Source organism: Antechinus flavipes, chromosome 1 (genome assembly GCF_016432865.1).
Source record: "Antechinus flavipes isolate AdamAnt ecotype Samford, QLD, Australia chromosome 1, AdamAnt_v2, whole genome shotgun sequence".
Classification (NCBI taxonomy): Eukaryota; Metazoa; Chordata; class Mammalia; order Dasyuromorphia; family Dasyuridae; genus Antechinus; species Antechinus flavipes.
Window position 1 is genome coordinate 687,578,311 of NC_067398.1, and position 20,859 is coordinate 687,599,169.

Here is a 20,859-nt window from a genome sequence, read left to right on the forward strand (position 1 = left end):
TTGGCATGGCCCACCCCCACTCCCCAGAAGTAATCTCTCCCTCCCGGGTTTTTTTTTGCTACTCAGTTGCAAGCTTTCAGTTCTTTCTACCGTCTCTTGTGCTTACCTGTTCACCATCCGCTGCCTTTCCGTAAGCGCCTCCTGTGTGCCAGACACTGTGCTAAGAGCTGAGGATACAAAGACAAAAGCGAAAACCTCTGCCTCCAAAAAGAATACGAACTTCTTGAGGACAGACACAGGTCCTTTTTTAAAATACCCTATCCTACCAAAGTTAGTACAGTGCTCTGCATGCAGTAGGCACTTAATAAATGTTTCAAAATTCCAGATTTTCGGAGTTGGAAGGGAGCTAGGTGGTGAGATTAAGGGATCAGAAGAACAAGGCCATAGAAATGTCCTTGTTACTATCTTCGGGAACAGGTAATTAGAAACTGCTGTCGTATATGGGGGTCTTGTTGGATGGCAGTTGGAAACACCTAGTCAGAGAAGGAGTAGGAGCCCCATTTCCCAGGAATGGACACTGGCATAATGGTTAGAACACTGGACCTGGAGTCAGGAAAACGAGTTCAAGTCCAGTTTTATACACTCACTAACTGAGTGACTGGGCAAGCTACCTTGTCTGTAAAATTAGAATAAGAAGATCAGAAATAATATGATCTCAATAGTCATAAGGTGCTTAGTAAACTTTGATTTATAATATATGATATATTAATATCATGATATATATATATACATATATATATATATAATATTATATAAATGCCAGCCATTCACTATCCCAAACTTGAACAAAAAGTCATATAAGCCTTAGTTTGAAGATTCCTATTGCCTGGTATATCAAGGGAAAAGAGTGCTGAGCTTGGAATCAGAAGACCTGGGAATCTCAGTTTCCTTAACTTTTAAATGGGATAACAATGCCCATACTTACTTCACAGAGTTATTGTGTTTCAAATGAGAAATAAATGTATATAAAATCCTTTTTAAACTTTAAAACTAGAAATGTCACATTATCATTATTATTTCCTTCCATTCAGCATATTCCACTTCTCAATAGCACTAAGAATTGAGTTGATTCACCAATATCAGGTGCTTCTCTGACTTAGGGATCAGGCACACCCAACTGAGGGAACGTTTAAGATACAGATACAGCAAAGGAACTGGGAAAGTAACAATGTAGACAGAGTGCTGGATTCAAATTTGAATTTTGTTACTACCTGAATGATCTTAAGCAAATCACATTTTTCAGATCCTCCAGCTCTTCGGTAAAATAGGACAAAGAGAAAGTCAAGAACAGGTTGGGGAGAGGAAGTGGGGAATTGAATCCCTTCCATTTGTAAATAAACGATCCAGTCCAAATTTTACAGAAGACAATTTTTGTTATGACTTCCTTTGGGATTTCCTTGACAAAAATACTAGAGTGGTCTGTCACTGTCTCCTCCAGCTCATTTTACAGTTGAGTAAACTGAGGCAAAGAGAATTGAGTTACTTGCCTGGGGTCCCACAGCTCATGTAAAGCCAGATTTGAACAAAGGAGGACAAGTTCTCCCGATTTCAGGCCCAACATTCCTATCCACTGCACCATCTAGCTGGCCAAGGTAGAATTTAGTGTAAAGTTACAATTTAGCTAGTGTAAAGTCAGATTTGAACAAAGGAGGACAAGTTCTCCTGATTCCCAGCCCAGCACTCTATCCATTGCACTACCTAGCTGCCCAGGATAGAATTTAGAGCTAGTAGAAAGAAATTTAGAATCAATCTAGCCCAATCTTGTTATTTTACTAATAAAGAGACTGAGGTTCAAAGAAGTAGAGATTGCCCAAGATCAATTCATAAACAATACAGGATTAAAACTTTTCATGATAAAACTTTAATGTTTTAAGAGAATGATTAATTAATCTATAATAAAAATCCTGATTAGAAGAAAGGTAAATTAATTTCCCACAACTGATAAAGTGTCACTTCCCTAATCTGCAGAGTACTGTTTACCTCATCTTATCTGGTAGTCCTTTTGACTCCTCAATAAATATTGATTTCAGTTAGTTTTTCTGAACTATTTGTCTTTCTTTGTTTTATTCTTTGTTACTGAGGGTGACTTTTTTAATAGGGGAAGTGGAGAAAGGATGTATCTGGAAATGAAGGTGACATAAAAAAAAAAAAGATTTCAAGAAAATGATTTTTTAAAGTGTTAAAGTATAAAACATAATAGAAAAGGGAAATAAATATTTCTCCTAACCTCATGATCTTATGCAAATTACTTCCCTTTTTTGGCCTTAGCTTTCTTCCCCTGTGAAATGAAGAGGTTGAACTACCAATCAATGACTCAATCAATAATGATTTTGTAAGTGTAAGTAACTGTGGTAGGCACTGTGCTAAGTAATGAATACAGAGGGGAAAAAAGCAAAAAATAGTCCCTGTCCACAAGGGATTTACATTCTGATGGGAGAGACAATATGTATCAAGATAGGTATGATCCAATCATTCAATACTTAAAGAAATTAATTTGGGCTATTCACTGGAAGGTCAAATACTGAAGCTTAAATAATCTGGCCAACTAATGAGAAGACAGGACTTATTGGAAAAGGCTCTAATGTTAGGGAAGATTGAAAGTAAAAGTAGATGAAAAAAAATGAATGTCATGTAAGCAATGAACATGAACTCAGACAATCTTTGAGAAAGTAGAGCATAAAAGGGCCTAGCTTCCAATGATCCATGGAGTTGTGAAGAGTTGCAAATGACTGAACAAGAGGTATTTCTATATAAAACATACAAAAGTATAGCAATGAAAGTTTTTTTCAGAAGAAGAGGAACTACCAGCAAAGGGCGGGATTATCAGAAAAGGTCTCATGAAAAAGTTAGTATTTAAACTGAGTCCTAAAGAAAGTCAAGAATTCTAGTATTTAGTAATTTTCATGAATTTTCTGTTTTTTTTTTTTTTGTTTGTTTGTTTTGTTTTTTTTTTAAAGCTCCTTCGCTTCCCCATGATCCATCTAATTGGGTAAATTCAATGGGGGGAAAAATGTGGGATTGGTAGTCAGAAATCCTGGGTGTGACCAGACATTAAAAACCTCTTTAAAAAAAAGTTTAGAAACAACTATTTCTCTGGTCTAAAAGTTGACCCTTCCCTTAAATGGATGATGAATTGAGAACAAAAAGGCCTTTGTTAGGGAAATGAATTAAGGGTGACAACCAAACTTAGAACAAAGAGTATCTGATCTACTTAAGATCGAGACAATGTTAAGATGTATTGTAACATTCTGACTACATTTTAAAATATTATAACATTGTCCTTCAACATTCTTATAAATGTTACCTCAAGCTCTTTTGACAAAGGGCATGGGAGGAACTATGCTAGTCTGAATGTTTCTGGCTATATGTCTGCCAGTCTCTATTCTGTCACCATCTCTCTCTCTGTTGTTATCTCTCTGTCTCTGTCTCTGTCTCTGTCTGTCTGTCTGTCTCTCTCTGTCTCTATCTTTGTGTGTGTGTGTGTGTGTGTGTGTGTGTTTCTCTCTCTTCCTTTGTATAGGTGTGTGTGTGTGTATCTTTGATTGTTTTTGTCTGTTCTCTCTTCCTCTGTTCTCTATTTCTATGGCTCTCTGTCTATGTATTGTCTGTCTGTGTCTCTCTATCTCTGTCTCTCTGTATGGGTGTGTATCTGTATGTGTATTTCTGCCTTTCTCCATCTCTGCCTCTCTCTTTGTATGGATAGATGTCTCTGTGTGTATCTCTTTTTCTCTTCCTTTATTCTCCATTTCACAACATTCTATTTGCCGCATGAATAAATAGCACTAATAATAATATTCATATTTCTAGAGCAACTTAAGCTTTACAAAGCACTTTTTTTTTCAATTTTCCTTGAGGCTAAGTATTATCAAGGCTCACTAGGTGGCACAGTGGATAGAAGATCTAAGTTCATCCATTCTCAAAACTTACTTTCCAACTATATAATCAATGGACAAGTCACTTAACCTTTGTTTTGCCTCAGATTCCTTAATTATAAAATGGAAATAAAAATAATGACTTTCACAATTATGAAGATCAAATGAGATATTTATAGGGCAAAGTGCTTGGTGCATAGTAGGTATTATATAAATGTTTAGTCCCCTTCGATCAGCCTTGTTAATTCCTATTTTCTAGATGAGAAAATCGAGACTCAAAGAATCATGAATTGTTCAGTGTCTTACTTGCTGGAGTCAAAAGCTAAACATACATCTCTGACTTCAAGTCCAGAGCTGTATTTGCTTTCTACCATGCATTTCATAAGTATTTATGTATTATAAATTATATTACAATAGTTACCTCATTTGCTCCTCAAAACAATTTTGTAAAGTAGATGCTATTATTACTGCTATTTCACAATTGAAGAAACTGAGACATCAGAAATTAAGTAATTTGGTCACTGGGTTACATACCCACTAATTGTCTGCAATAGGATTTGAACTCAGGTCTTCCTCACTGTAGGCTCAGAGTGCTATCATTATACTACTTAACTGTCTCTGATAGAATAGAGAATACACTTGTGATTACAAATGGATAGGGAACTTCCAAATGAGGAAATTCCCTCTACCAATGCAGGTCATCATCTACTCTGCAATTAATAGTCTTCTTGTTGTCATTGCTTTAATTCTTTTTTTTTTAAGTGTATTATTTAAAGTAGAGTACACAAAGAGGATTGCATTTGAAAATATGAGTAATTCATATTGCTTGCTTTAAATATCTATAGAGACATACACATGTATATATAGATGTAGATATAACTCATCACTTTAGAAACTGTCCAGTTTGTCTATGCTTCCTTCTCAACTTCCTTATATACATTTCTCTAAACTTTTCAAAAAGTTTTGATGACTCTTTTCTCTTTTTGTAGCATTTTCGCCATCACTATTTCTTTCTCCCCAAGTCCTCCTCTCAAAAATAAAAACTGAAGGAGAAACCCTTGTCACAAATATGCATTATCAAACAAAGCCATATCGACCGTAATTGTGTGCTTCTTTCAGTCCATCACCTCTTTGTTAGGAGGTAGGAAGCATGTTTCTTCTTAAGTCTCCTGGCAACATAGCTGGTCATTGCTTTAATGTGAACTGTTAAACTTTTCAAAGTTGTTTTCCTTCAAATATTGTTTTCAGTGTATGTTATTCATCTGGTTCTGCTCACTTTGTTTTATATAGATCACATTTCTTTTTTTTTAAAACTTTTTATTGACAGAACTATAGATCGCATTTCTGAGGATTTTCTGAAATTGTTTCTTTCATCATTTTCTCATAGCACAATTGTAATGACCGCGTATTTAAAATCAGCCAGAGTCAGGAATTCAGGTTAAGGGAAAAATCTTCAATATTTATTAAGGTGAAGAGGTGAATAAAGATTGCGATAGCAATATGGGCAGCTGCGACAGGAAGCCAGCTAACAGAGAGCGATCTGAGCTGAGCCAACCATCGCAATAGCAGTCCCAAAAGTCTCTCCTTTCCCTTCCTTTTCCACTCCCCTGCCTCCACCCACCAAAATCGTCATTTCCTATACAACACATCAGGACTTGCACAAAGAGTGGGCGGGGGCCATTCTTTCTCCAAGCTTACATATTAATAGAGTATGGTCCACTTACTATTTAGCCTCATGTGCTTGGGACCTCAGTGCATCAACTCAAGCCTCAGCCCATTACACACAATAATATCACTTTCCATTCTCATTCAACCATTTCTCCCCATTTGATGAGCCCCTCTTATACACCAATAGTAATATTCACATTTCTATAGCAATTTAAGGTTTACAATCACTTTTCTTAGAGTTTTCTCAAAGCTGATGACCTAAATTTTGTTAAGGGGTAGTTAGATATCACAATGGAGAGAATGCAATGCCTATGATCAGTAATATCTGAACCAAATATATTTTCTTTCTAGTTATTCCCTATCCCCTTTTAATCCCCATTTTGAGATAAAAAAATGTTTTGTTTTTAATTATTCCCCCCTTTCTGATATTATCCTCCCTTTTAACACCTTCCCCTTTCAAGCTGATCACTGGCCTAACTATCTGTAGTCCTGCTGAGTTTGATGTATTTCTACATTAAACTTTTATGTGTATGTGTAAGTATGTTCAATTCTCCTTTTAAATTTCTTTTATGAGTTAGATTTTTCTAAAACCTTTCTTCTCTTCCTTTTTTTCCATGTTTGTATACTCTTCTCATATAGCCAGATTATGAGAAATAGTAAATTCCATCCCCTTTACTTTTGTATTCTTTCAATCTTCCTTTTTTCATTGTTCTCTTCAAACCTTCAGAACAGAAACATACTCCTTGTTTCTGTTCTGGTACAACTTACCACTGTTTTTCTCATTTAACTCCCTCAATACCTTCTGAAGACATTCAGATTATAAATGAATTCTTTTCTTCTTTCCCTGTTAGAATGCTATGCCATCATCATCATGTAGCCTCTCTATTCAAAAACATTTCCTTTTTTAATATTTCTTTTTGACTTTTTTTATTTGCATTTCAAAGTTCATATGCAGGTTTGATTTAATCACCTAGAATGCTTAAAAGTTCATTCCAAGCTGTAAACCAGGAAAAAAAAAATGATATATCCAAGGGTTCTGATAAAGGTCTCTTTCTAAAACATATAGATATTGACTCAAATTTATAAGAGTACAAGCCATTCTCCAATTAACAAATGGTCAAAGGATATGGTCAAAGACAATTTTCAGAAGAAATTTAAACCATTTTTAGTCATACAAAAAAAAATGCTTTAAATCACTATTGATCAGAGAAGTGTGAATTAAAACAATTCTACACCTCAGATTGGTTAAGATGACAGGAAAATATAATGATGAATGTTGGAGGAAATGTGCAAAAACTGGGATACTAACACATTGTTGGTGGAGTTGTGAACTGAACCAACCATTTGGAAAGCAATATGGAACTATACCCAAAGGGCTATCAAACTGCATACCCTTTGATGCAGCAGTGTCTCTATTGGGTCTGTATCCCAAAGAGATCATAAAAAAAAAGGAAAAGGACCCACATATGCAAAAATGTTTGTAGCAGTCCTTTTTGTAATGGTAAGGAACTGGAAACTACTAAGTGTATGCCATAAGTTAGAGAATGACTGAATAAGTTATGGTAAATGCATATTATGGAATATTATTTATCTATAAGAAATGATCAGGATGATTTCAGAGAGGCCTGAAAAGACTTACATGAAATGATGCTAAATGAAGTGAGTAGAATCAAGATAACATTATACAAAGCAACAGCAAAAATATACAATGATCAAGTCTGATGGATAAAGCTCTTCTCAACAGCAAGGTAATTCAGGCCAGTTCCAATGGTCTTGTGATGGAGAGAGCCATTTGCACCCAAAGAGAGAACTGTGGGGATTAAGTGTGTATCACAACAGAGTATTTTTACTTTTTTATTGTTGTTTGCTTGCATTTTGGTTTTTTTCTTATTTTTTTCCTTTTTGATCTGATTTTTCTTGTGCAGCATGATAATTTTGGAAATATGTAGAGAAGAATTACACATGTTTAACATATATTGGATTAGTTGCCATCTAGGGGAAGGGATGGAAAGGAGCCAGTGAGGGGGGCAATTTTAGAACACAAGGTTTTGTAAGGGTGAATGTTGAAAATTATCTATGCTTATGTTATTAAAATAAAAAGCTTTAATGAAGAAAAAAGAAAGTTCTCCTTTCTATTTAAGTTGTATATTTATTTTCCTTTATAGAGTTATACATAGCTTTTCATAGTAAATTATTCTTCTTTTAAGTCATATCTTTTATCTTTTGGAATATTGATTTCCAAAATCTCTACTAAATCACAGTAAAAAGTTGCCATATTTTGTAAGATCCTGACTATGATTCCTTGGTACTTCAACTCTTTTTTTTTTTTTTTCCGACTGCTTGCAGTATTTTTTCCTTGACTTAGGAGCTCTGGATCTTGGCTATGACATCCCTAGAGCTTTTCCTCTTGGGGTTTGCTGTATGTGAGAGGAGATGGATGGATTCTTCTATTTTCAGTTTTCCCTCTGGTTCTAAAATATATGAGGAGTTTTCATTTATCATTTCTTAAAATATTGTTGTCTAGGCTTTTTAAAAATATAGTTTTAAGGGATTCCAATGATTCTTAAATTATCTCTATTTGAGGTATCTTCCAGGTAGAAATATATGGATAGATGGATGGATGGATATATGGATAAATAGATAGATAGATATACATACACACACAAATGTCGATTTCCATCCTAAACACCTCTCTACCACACGCTGCTCTGTTGAGTTTCATGTATGTATGATGTATGTTTGTCTCTATATACACACAAATATATATATACTTGTATGCATGTATGAGTATACATATATATATACATACACACATATGTATGTGTCTATATACATCTTGACATATGTATCAGATACTTCTTTTTTTTTCCAGTCTTTTGAGTTTATCCTAATATTTCTTGTTATATCATGGAGTCACTGATTTCCGTATGATCCATTCTAATTTTCAGGCATTCCATTACCTCTTTAAGATTTACCACTTTCTGTGCTAAGTTATCTATTCTACCACTTTTAGTATATTTTTAATGTTCACTAAATAACAAATAAACAAACAAACAAATAAATAATGTTCACTTAGTCCTTGTTAAAAATCCATTTTTTCCTTGAGTCTCTTACAGTTGCAATGGCATTAATCTCTTGGATTTGGAGGTCTCTTTGGCTCTGTTACTTCTTTTTAGTGGCCTACATTTTACTCTGTTTGCTTCTCTCTCCAGTCTTAGCGCTTGCATTGGGGCTTTGTGCCAAGGTCATGCTTTGACCCTTGCTTCATTTTAAGGTCCTGCTTAGTCTTAATCTTGGTCATACTGGTTCCTATGCTGACCTCCTTTTTGAAGTGTTAGGCTTCTTGGAAGGTTTAGTGTGTTGAGTTTTCAGGACTTTTTACAGCATCTCAAGGTAAAACTGCTAGAGATGAAACAGTATGAGCATTTGTATTTCTGGTCCTTCCAGAATCCCCATTGTAGTTTTCTGATATCATTATAGCTTTCTTGGATGAACTCTCTTCTCTTGCTGCTTCTGTATACAGTCTTGCAAGTTTTATGTCTCACAATCTTAGCAGCCATTATGTTTACTTATAATGCTGTTTGCTTTGCTGTTTGTCTTTCTTGTAGCCTATTAACTTTTGACTGACTTATTGTGTCATTCTGTGGTGGATGAAGTTTATTCTTGGATAGTTTATCACTGGATTTCTTGATCGTTATTCAGTCCAGTGCTATTTTTTAGGTTTTTGCTAGAGTGGAGATGAGAGAATTGGACTTCCTGCTTCCACTCCAGCAGTCATGTTGACCAGACGTTCAACTTAAAGTCTTAGAGGTTCACTGAGAAATCCTAGAATCACATAACCTGTATGGGTCAAAAGCTGCTGTGAATCTGCATCTTTGACTCTGAGGCCAGCTTTGTATCTATATCAAAGCTACCTCTCATAATGGTGTATAATTATAAGTAAATTATTGTTAGGACAACCATTTTTAGTGAGGACTGATACTAATTTATATTTTTGTAGCATCCTAACATTATCAAAGCATTTTTAACAACAATTTGGTAAGTATCATCATCCCCATTTTACAAATGAGAAAACCCAGAATGTGAAAGTGATTCATTTCAAGGTCACTGACCTGGGTAATGTCAAAACCAACATTCAGATTCAAATCTAATGTGACTTCAGGTCCATAGTTCTTTCTCCTCCCACAATACTACTATTTCTTTAAGTTTAACAGTCTTCCTTTTGCATTATCTCTTGTGCAGGGAGTAGGATAGGGGGGAAATGAAGACAAACATCTAAGTGCCTACTCTATGTCAAGTACTATTATCTCATTTGATACTTGTGACAATCCTATGAGGTAAGTACATTTTTTAAAAATTTTTTAATCCTCATTCTATAGTTTAAGAAACTAAGGTGGGGGCAGTGGATGGCACAGTGGATAGAGCACCAGCCCTGAAGTCAGGAGGACTTCAGTTTAAATCCAACCTCAGACACTTTATACTTCCTAGCTATGTGACCCTGAGCAAGTCACTTAACCCCAGCTGCCTCAGAAAAAAAAAAAAGAAAGAAAGAAAGAAAGAAAGAAAGAAAGAAAGAAAGAAAGAAAAAAGAAAGAAAGAAAGAAAGAAAGAAAGAAAGAAAGAAAGAAAGAAAGAAAAAAGAAAAAAGAAAGAAAGGAAGAAAGAAAGAAAGAAACTAAGACAGGGCAGAGATTATGTGATTTGTCCAGGAACACTAAGAAATGTCTAAAACTGGATTTGAACTAAGTTATTGAATATCTACGTTATCCTGAATTGCTATCTCCTGTATTATCTGTAAGATTCTATTACAGAATTCCCCTCTTTGCTTATGGATTGTCTCCTTAACAAGATTATAAATTCTCTTCCTCCTTCTTTCTTCTGGCTTGTCTGATTTCTTTCTGATCTTAGCTAAAATTCTATCTTCTGAAAAAAAAAAAAAAACTTCCTGTTCCCTTTAATGTTCATACTATCCCCCAAGATTATTTCCAACTTTATATGTATATGTATGTACACACATATATACATAGAAGTGCTTGTTATATGGTATATGCATGTTACGTTAAATGCATCTTGTTATATGTTAAATGCACATTATATATATTGGATTGTATATATATATGAGTGTGTGTATGTATATCTTATGTATGCTTAGTTGTCTCTTCCATTATGTTGAGAGTTTCTTGAAAGCAGGGGCTGTTTGAGTTTTTTGTCTTTTTTTTTTAAAAGGTACTCCCAGGGCTCAGCACAATGCTTAACACATAGTAGGTACTTAATAAATAAATACTTGTTGACTAGAAAACAGTGGAGATTAGGGTAGTCCCGGTGATTTAAATAGTTGAAGAGGTAAGAAGCTTCATTCTTGTTTTATTCACACTTATAAAAGGATTGAAATTGAATCTGGTTGGAAATAGACAAGAATTAGCTTTCAAACCACAGAAGTCACTTTTCTCTGGATGAAGTGTCAATCTTGTCTCCTTTTTCATAAGAGCATTACATCTTATGAAGAGTGCCACCTGTGAGAGGGAAAAAGAAGCAAAAGCTTCTCACAGAGGTTTCAGATTTCGCAGCTGTTCCTCTTTCAAAGGTATCTAAAATGTCTGGAGTTCTCAAAACCATGTTCACAAATGAGCAGATTTCTGTGGCTTGACTGCTGCACACATACAGAAATCTCTTCTTCCTCTTTCGTAAGGAATCTGAGGTGAGCGTGACATTTTGATTCACTTTTTCAAGAGTATAGGAATAGTTACCAGATTTTCTTCACATCATTCTAAATCTACAACCAATACTAGAGACCCTAAAATACTGGAGAAAAATAATTAGGATTGTATATTTGATGGATTCACTTTCTTTATTCTTCAGAATCACAGTTTTAGAAATGCAGATTATTTCATTGGCTACATAGTCAACTGAGAAAACATTTATTAAGTCATTACTATGTCAGGCAGTGAGAGTACCAACACAAATTAAATACTCTCTGTCCTTGAGAAGGTTGCATTCTACAGGGAAAGGTTCATTATACAAAAAAAAAAAAAAAAAAAAAAAAAAAAGGATATGTGAATACCTATGTTTAAATATGTGTGGTGTGTATATGTGTATGTATAAATCTTCAAAAACCAGTAACATTTCTATGTAATTACAATAAAAATGAAAGAAGCAATGATAGAAAAGGAAATGTCATTCTAATAAGTAAAAACTTCATAAACTAAATATCATAAACTATAGATTAAAGTTTAAAAGATTTGCATAGATTTGATTAGAAAATGCTCCAAAAAAATAAAGAAAGAACAACTTAAATAGCTGGAAAAATATTCAGTGCTCATGGCTAGGCTGTACTAATATAATTAGATCACAATATAACCAAAATTAATTTAAACTTTAAACACTATATGGCAATCACATTACCAAGGAGATATTTATAGAAGTTGATAAAATAATAACAAAAATTAATTTAGAAAAATAATAGATCTAGATTAAAAAAGGAAATGATGAAAAGAAAGTTGAAGGAAGTATACCATTTCTAGACTTTAATCTATATTATAGGACAACATCAAAACCATCTGACATTGGTTAAAAAATAGAGAGACAGAACAATGCAAAAGACTAGATGAGGGAGATTCAGAAATAGTAGAATTCAATAGCCCAGTATTTGATAAAATGGAAAATATATATTACCTAGGGAAAAATCCTACTTTGATAAAAACTATTGGGAAAACTGGAAAACAGTCTGGGTGAAACCAGGCTTAGCCTAATGCTTTATATCACACTTTATAAATACATTCTAAATGAATCATGACCTTAATATAAAAATTTTATACTATTAAAAATTAGAGAAGAAATATCATATATCTCATACAGCTGTTTAGTTTCAAAACATATGCATAGATAATTTTCAACATTCACCCTTGCGAAATCTTATGTTGTAAATTATTTACCTCTCTTCCCCCCATTCCCTCCCCTAGATGGCAAGTAATCCAATATATGTTAAACATGTGAAATTCTTTTATACATATTTCCACCATTATCATGCTGCACAAGAAAAATCAGATCAAAAAGAAAAAAATGAGAAAGAAAACAAAATGCAAGCAAACGACAAAAAGAATGAAAATACTATGTTGTGAACCACATTCAGTTCCCACAGTCCTCTCTCTGTATGCAGAGGGCTCTCTTCATCACAAGACCATTGGAACTAGCCTGAATCAAAGAGATGTATTTCTAACCAATCAAAAGACAGAAGCAATTACAAAAGATAAAACAGATAATCAATTTCTTGAAACTGAAAAGCTACTCTGCAAACAATATTAATTATCATGGATAAGAATAGAAGTGGTCCATTGGGAAATAAATATATATTTATAAAATTTACAAAATTAGCACACACATACAACGTATATACATGTGTATATATACACATCTATACACATGTGTTTATGTAAGATATGTATTTACATATATGTATGCAAATACATATGTATGTTTTGAACCTAATCCATATTCCTCTCTGCAGATTATAGTGAAAGGAAAATTATACCCCTGAGATATTACCTCCTCCCTCATGTTTGTATGTTTGTTATTGCTATATCTGTGAAATAAATATACTTTTTAAAACCTTAATTAATGTTAAGTGGTTAAATAGAACTACAGAGCTAGGCATTAGACTTATAGAAATGGTGAGGGAAAATATGGGGGGACATGCTTAAACTGAGGGCAAAGGAAAAAGGAAATCTCAAACCTCTCAGGATGCACAAAAGCCCCAGGCAATCAGATATATAAGGCCTGACCCTGACAAAGTGGGCCAGAGGTAACACTACCTTGCTCCTTGAGGGCAGGAATTGATTTTTCTTTTTCCTTGTATTTGTATTTTCTTCACTTTCTCATGGGAAGTGCTTATTTAATGTTCTATCTCTCTCCCTCTCTATCCATCTACATATCTATCCATCCATTTATCTCTTATTCAACTAGTTAGTTGGTTATTGTCCTTCATTCTCAAATTGGACCACAATGACATCACCACATTATTATCAAGTTAATGTGTGAGACTGTGGCTGATCAGACCAAGAGGAGCTCAGAATGCTCTGCCACAATAGGGACACAAATAGTCCTTGGGAATATTTGGAGTAAATTCTCAAACTTTATGCATCTTGTGTTTCTTCTGAGCTAATTCAATTCTGCTTTGCTCATAGAGCACAGCACCTTCTCTGATGAGAGCACACCATGCTAGGTGGACTTGTGCCAGTTCTATGTTTCTTGAGTCCTGATCACAGGGCTGGCCCAATGATTCCATTTTTAATAGTTTTTTTTTTTTTTTAAGAAGAAAACAAACATTTAATTGCACACAGCAGTTTTACTTTTAGGGGCAGCTAGGTAACACAATAAATAAAATGTCTGACCTGGAATTATAGACTCATCTTCCTAAGTTCAAATCTAGCTTCAGACACTAGCTATGTTACCCTGGACAAATCACTTAACCCTGTTTGCTTCAATTTCCCCATCTGCAAAATGAGTTGGAGAAGGAAATGATGAACTATTCCAGTATCTCTCTCAAGAAAACCCCAAATGGGGTCAAGAAGAATTGAACATGACTGAATAACATCTTTAGTATAGAATCAATAAATAAGTAATCAGTATATAGTAACAATTTTTAAGTGCAGAGTAAAATATCTAGTGTTCTGCTTTTTCCCTGCAGTCTCTTCTAGACCCCAATATTGGCCAGTCAGTTTGCTACTTATTGCTCCAAACCCATGAGTTCTAAAAAATGAAACTACTCCCTGGCAAATGCACTAAAGCTTTCAGACAGTGCCACAGCTTTCACTTGACGTTCAACTCCTAGTATTTTAGATGAAAATATGGAAATTCTGAACTTGGAACTTTGGAATCCTTCTATGATATAAAGATATAAACACATTTCATGAAAAAAGACAAACTTGTCAGGGCAGTTCTTTTTGAAGTCTCAGCTGCCCTGTTTATTGCAAGGTTATCTGACTTGATTAATTGATTGATTGCCTTCTTTTTGCTTCAGCTATCATGGAGAATGGTGGATAGACCCACTGCCTGGTTCTAGAGGATCCTTTCATCACCATACCACCTGTATGATCTTTACCAAGACATCTGACATCTTTCCCTTGTGGTTATATCACGCTTCCTGAAACGCCCTTTTCCCCTCCTTCCCTAGAAATAGCCAAATTTAGATCACACTTCCTCTTCCCCTAATTTTCTAGTTATTGAACAGACTTCAGGAGGAGGGAAGCTGTTACAGTTACCTGTGTACTTATTATATCTCTTCAAGAGAATGTAAGCCTCTGCAGGCCAGAACAGCTGTTTATTGTCTTTAGTACCTCTAACACTTAGCACAATGCTTTGCATATGTTTTGTGGTTAGGTCATTTCAATTATGTCCTACTTTTCATGTCCCCATCTGGGGTTTTCTTGGCAAAGATACTGGAGCAGTTTGTTATTTCCTTTTCCTGCTCATTTTACAGATGAGGAAACCAAGGCAACCAGTATGGTGTGACTTGCCCGGGGTTACACAGCTAGTGAGTGTTAGAGACCACATTTGTAGTGAGGTCTTCATGACTCCAGGACCAGCACTCTATGTCACTGTTCTAGGGAGAGAACATAATTGCAAAAGCAAAAGGAGATACAGAAGATGACTCTGCACCCAGAGAGAACACTGTGGGAACTAAATGTGGATCACAACATTGTATTTTCATTTTTTTTGTGTGTTTTTTTGCTTGCATTTTGTTTTCTTTCTCATTTTTGTTTTTGTTTTTGATCTGATTCTTCTTGTGCAGCATGACATTTGTAGGAATATATGTAGAATAATTGCACATGTTTAACATCTATGCATAACTTGCTGTCTAGGGGAAGGGATGGAGGAAAGCTAGGGAGGAGGTAAAAAACTGGAACACAAAGTTTTGCAAGGGTTAATGTTGAAAAATTATCCATACATATGTTTCAAAAATAAAAAGCTTTAATAAAAAAAAGGAGAGATACAAAAAATGAATGCTTCCAAACATTTTTAAAGGATGCATCCAACATTGAAGCTAGAAATTGAGTCCTAGAGAAGTCAACAAACTAACATTTGAATTATGCTGGCTGCTTAAGTGCCCTTGGAGGCCCTGCTTGAATGTGAAATTCTCTAGGAAGCATTCCTTATCTTCTCTGTTATTACAGGATCATTCATAAACTTGGATCTGGGAAGAACTTAGAGGCTATCTTGTCCAACCCTTGAGAAAGGAAGCCATAGGCTTTATTTTAAAACTGAGGAAACTGAGGCACAGAGGGAAAAAGTGACTCAATCCAACTAATGTAGGTATTTATTGGTAAATCCAGGCTTCCAACCAGAGTCTTCCTTAGAAACCAAACTGACTGAAATCGAACATGACTGAAATGACTGAACAACAATCATTAATAATTGCAGGAGATCAAGAAAGGTGATACTTTAGCTGCATATTGAAGAAAGATAGAGATTTAATGAGGTAGAAGTAAGGAAGCATAATGCAGGTTTGAAGAAAAACCAGTGCAAAGGAAAGGAGATGAAAAATAATGCATTGTATGTGAGGAACAAAGTTAAACTCTATTTGGCCCATCTGCATTGTCATAATGTAAAACAATGTGATAGCTTGTTGTTTTAGATGTTTTTTGTATTCTCAGAGTTTAGCACAATCTGTGACACACATACCTTCCCCCCCCCAAAAAAAAAAAAAACCTTTCCAAAAAGCAAAACTCAACCCCAAAACAAGCAAAAGTCCCTGCAGTTAAGAATCTCCCACTGCCATTGAATTTGTTCAGCAAAAATATTGGTGAGTCATTTCAAACTTTTTGTGACTCAACTTGGAGTTTTCTTATCAAAGATACTGAAGCTGTCAACCATTTCCTTTCTCCAGCTCATTTTACAGACGAGGAAACCAAGACAAGCATGGTTAAGTGTAGTGTCCCATGGTCAGACAGTCTATAAGTGTCTGAAGCCAAATTTGAACTCAGAAAAGTCTTTCAAGCCCTTTGTTCTATCCATTGTGTCACCTAACTGCCTCTCAGTTAAGTAGCTGGGGCTTACTAAAGACAAATTTGGTGAGAATTTTTGTCAAGAGTGCCTCTAAAAATAGCAGGAAAGGCTTTAACAAATACAAAACATGTGATGGGGTTCTCCTTTTTTTCTGGTGTGGACAGAATATCCATTCAATGAAGTTATGAGCTATTCCAGATAGTTATGGGTTTTCATGAATCATTTCTCCCAAAAAAGGAAGTGCTAACTAAGAAAGAGATATTTATATACCATAGGCCATCAGGTGGAAAAAGATCATAATCTTTAAGAGCAAAGGATAGCAGGAAGGTTGGCATTTATCAGAAAAGCAGTTTCACATTTGGAAGGGATCTCAATGGCCATCTAATTCAACCCATAACTCAACTAAGATTTCCTTTCCCAACATGTTCCACAAAAGTGATTATCCAGCCTTTGTTTGAAATCTTCCAATGAAGAGGAATTGACTACTTCTAAAGACAGCTTTTCCACTTTGGGACAGCTTCATTAAAAATTCAGCAAACCTATTTTTGACTGTCTTTCTTCCTTTCTCCCTCCCTTCCTCCCTCCCTTTCTCTCTCTCTGTCTTTGTCTGTCTGTCTCTCTCCCTCCCTCCTCTCTTCCATCTTTCCTTTCCTTCCTTCCTTTCCTTCCTTCCTTCCTTCCTTCCTTCCTTCCTTCCTTCCTTCCTTCTTCCTTCCTTCCTTCCTTCCTTCCTTCCTTCTTTCTTTCTTTCTTTCTTTCTTTCTTTCTTTCTTTCTTTCTTTCTTTCTTTCTTTCTTTCTTTCTTTCTTTCTTTCTTTCTTTCTTTCCTTCCTTCCTTCATTTTCTTTCTTTCTTTTTTTCTTCCTTCTTTCTTCTCTCCCATCCTTTTCTTTTCTTTGTTTTTTTTTTTCTTATTTGAGTTTTCTTGAATGTATGAGATTCCTTACTAAAACCTATATGAAATTTCCTTTCTAAAACTCCCTAACAAGTGGTCATCTGGCCTTTGCTTGAAGACTTCCAATGCAGTCTTTCATTGCCTCTAAGATGAAATCAAAATTCCTCTACTTGACAATCAGACTCAAATGAACACTTTTCAATGGCATGACAACTCACAACCAAGCAGCTTCTTACTCTTCTGTAAGGTTCCCAAGAAGTTCCTCCCAAATCAGATTATTTTTCTCTAGGACAGCTCTAATTGTTAGGGAGTCTTTTCTATTATCAATCTAAATCTGGCACTTCTAAATTTCTACCCAGTGCTCTATCCTTTGTAACCAAGCAGAACACAAATATCCTTTAAAAAAAACAATGACAATAAACCTGTTTCCCACAATTGATCATATTAAAGATATCATCTGACCAGTAAGGAATAGAATGGGCCTTTCTGTGATCTGTGATTAAATTCTAAAGATTTTCTTAGCAGCTTGGGTTTATGATCAGCTGAACCCTATCAGATATTTTTCACAAAAATTATCATCAAGTCAAATATTTCAGAAAGTTAAATCAACAGACTACCTAAACCACTAAGCCTTGACTTAATGCTCTTTTTTTTTTTTTTACCACTTCTTTTAAAGCATGATAGATAAAATTAATTTTGTTTTATACCATGTTGCCTCAGGCACTGTGGATAATTGGAGATTCATTGAACATTTCTCACTTTCATCATATTTATAGTGGAAAGGGTGCTGGGTAGTCAAGACCTGGTTCTCCTACTTACTATCTGTGTTACTGTGTTAAGACACTTAATTTCTCTGGTTTTCAATGTTCTCCCCTATAAAATGAATGGGTTGGACTCAAGGTCTTTTGAAGCTCTAAATCTAAGGTCCTATGATATGATATGATATGTCTTAGGACTATCTGAAAATATGTAAAAATACCTGAAGGAAGAATTCATGTCTCCTCTACTACATCCTCTTTTCACCTTCATCTGTTCTCTTATTGAGGCTAAATATCTTCAGTTCTTCCAACCATTCTTCAAATATTAGCACAGTTCTTGACCTATACAAAAAAAAATCTAACAAATGTCTTTAATTTAATTTTACATTTATCCATTCATCTTCAGACTATTGACCAACTGATCCAACTATTCAGGAGAGCAATTTGGAACTATACCCAAAGAGTTATAAAACTGTGCATAGACTTTGACTCAGCAGTACCATTACTGGATCTGTATCCCAAGGAAATCATAAAGAAGGGAAAAGGACCTACATGTGCAAAAATGTTTGTAGCAGCTCTTTTTGTGGTTGGCAAAGAATTAGAAAATGAACAAATGCTCATCAATTGGGGAATGGCTGAACAAGTTGTGATATATGTGAATGATTAATGGAATATTATCATTCTAAAAGAAATGGTGAACAACCTGATTTTAGAAAGGACTGGAAATATTTACTTGAACTGATGTTGAGTGACACAAGCAGAACCAAAAATACAGTGTATATAATAATAGCAAGATTGTGCCATGATCAACTAGGAAAGATTTGGTTCTTCTCAGTGATTTAGTGATTGAAGGTAATCCCAATGAAATTTGGATAGAAATCGCTGTCTGTGGTCAGAAAGAGAACTATGGAGCTTGAATGTAAATCAACACATGCTATGTTCATTTTTTTTCTGTTTTTTTTCATTCTCTCCTGTGGTTTTTTTTTTCCCTTTTGCTCTGATTTTTCTGTCAAAACATGATTCATTAAAAATTTGCATTTAAAAAGTCAATATACATGTATAACCAGAAAAAAAAATTAAAAAATACTCCAGATCATCCTGGGTCTCCTCTTCCACATGAGAAATGGCCTATCAATTCATCATCATCATTATCTTCATAGCTAGCATCTAAATTGCTCTCTAAGTTTTGCAAAGTATTTAATAAAATATCATTATTTTGTATTCTCTTAACAACCTTAAGAGGTAGGTGCTATTATTCTTATTTTAGATTTAGAGATTAAATGACTTGCTCCAGTAAGTTTAGGAAGCAACATTTGAACATATCTTTCTGATTCCATGTTCAGTCCTTTATCCATTATACCAGAAAGCATTTTCCTATAGAAAATGTTATAAATGTTGACGAGGGTCATGGCAAATCTACAAAAGCTCAGATCAACTCAAGAAATATATGCTTATATATATATGTGTGTGTGTGTGTGTGTGTGTATGTGTGTGTGTGTGTGTGTACATATATATATGTGTATATATATATATATAATATATAAATTTATATATTTATATATATAAAACATCTACTTTGTGTCACTTCCATAACAACTAATATTGTGCCATAAGAAATAATAAACAGGAAGAATTCAGAAAAACTTTGGAAGACATATGAATAGATGTAGAGAAAAGCATGCAGAACTAAGAGAACAATATGATGACCCGTTAGATCCTTGAGATCAAAGACTGTTTTTTATTTTTCTTTGTGTCTCTGGTCAGCCCTTAGCATAGTTCCTGGCATTTAATACATATATGCAGACATACCTTAATGCCAATAATTAAAAAAGACAGTGAAAGATAGCAGAACTCTTAGTAATTCAGTAACCAAGCTTGATATCCAAGGATTGACAGCAAAATATACTTTCCTCCTTTCAACAAAGCAGGATTGGCTTGCAGGTGTGAAATGATGCAAACCTTACTTGATATAGCTAAGATGTTTGCTTATTTTACTTAACTACCCCTTTGATATAGAATAAGTTGCCGGGGTGGGGGGGAGGAGAGGAGTGATATTGGGAAGCAATAATGATATAATATAAAATATATCAATAAAACATCTTTTTAAATGTTATTGGGTCCAGGGGTAGCTAGATATGGTACAGTGGATTGAAAACCAGCTCTGGAGTCAGGTGGCTCTGAGTTCAAACTTGGTACCAGACAGTTACTACTTACTATTTGTATGGGTCTGGGAAAGTTACTTAACCTCAATTGTTTCTCTGTATTATTCTCCCCACCCCCCAAGTTACTGGGTTTGAAAAATTGTCTGTTAACTAATGTCAGTTCAGACTTGCTGATATTTAAATTCACTTCCAGGTCTAAACCTATGGTCTTCTCAAAGTTAAGTTGGTCAGGTCCTCAAATAGCAGACACAGTGCTTCTCTTGCTATACTTGAAGACTTTCCCACTTGGTAGGGTCTACTCATCTTTGTATTCTGTATTCTGCTGATATGACCCTTCCAGGATGATCTTGACACCACAAAAAGGCATCAAAAAAAGTGGCCAATTACTTGCATTACAGCTCTAAAATGTGTACAAAGTAAAATTGGTTTGGGGGTACATGTGAGTGGTACATGTTTGTTTAGGATATTTCCCTTGTTTAAAGTTGCAGAGGAAAAAAAAGGGA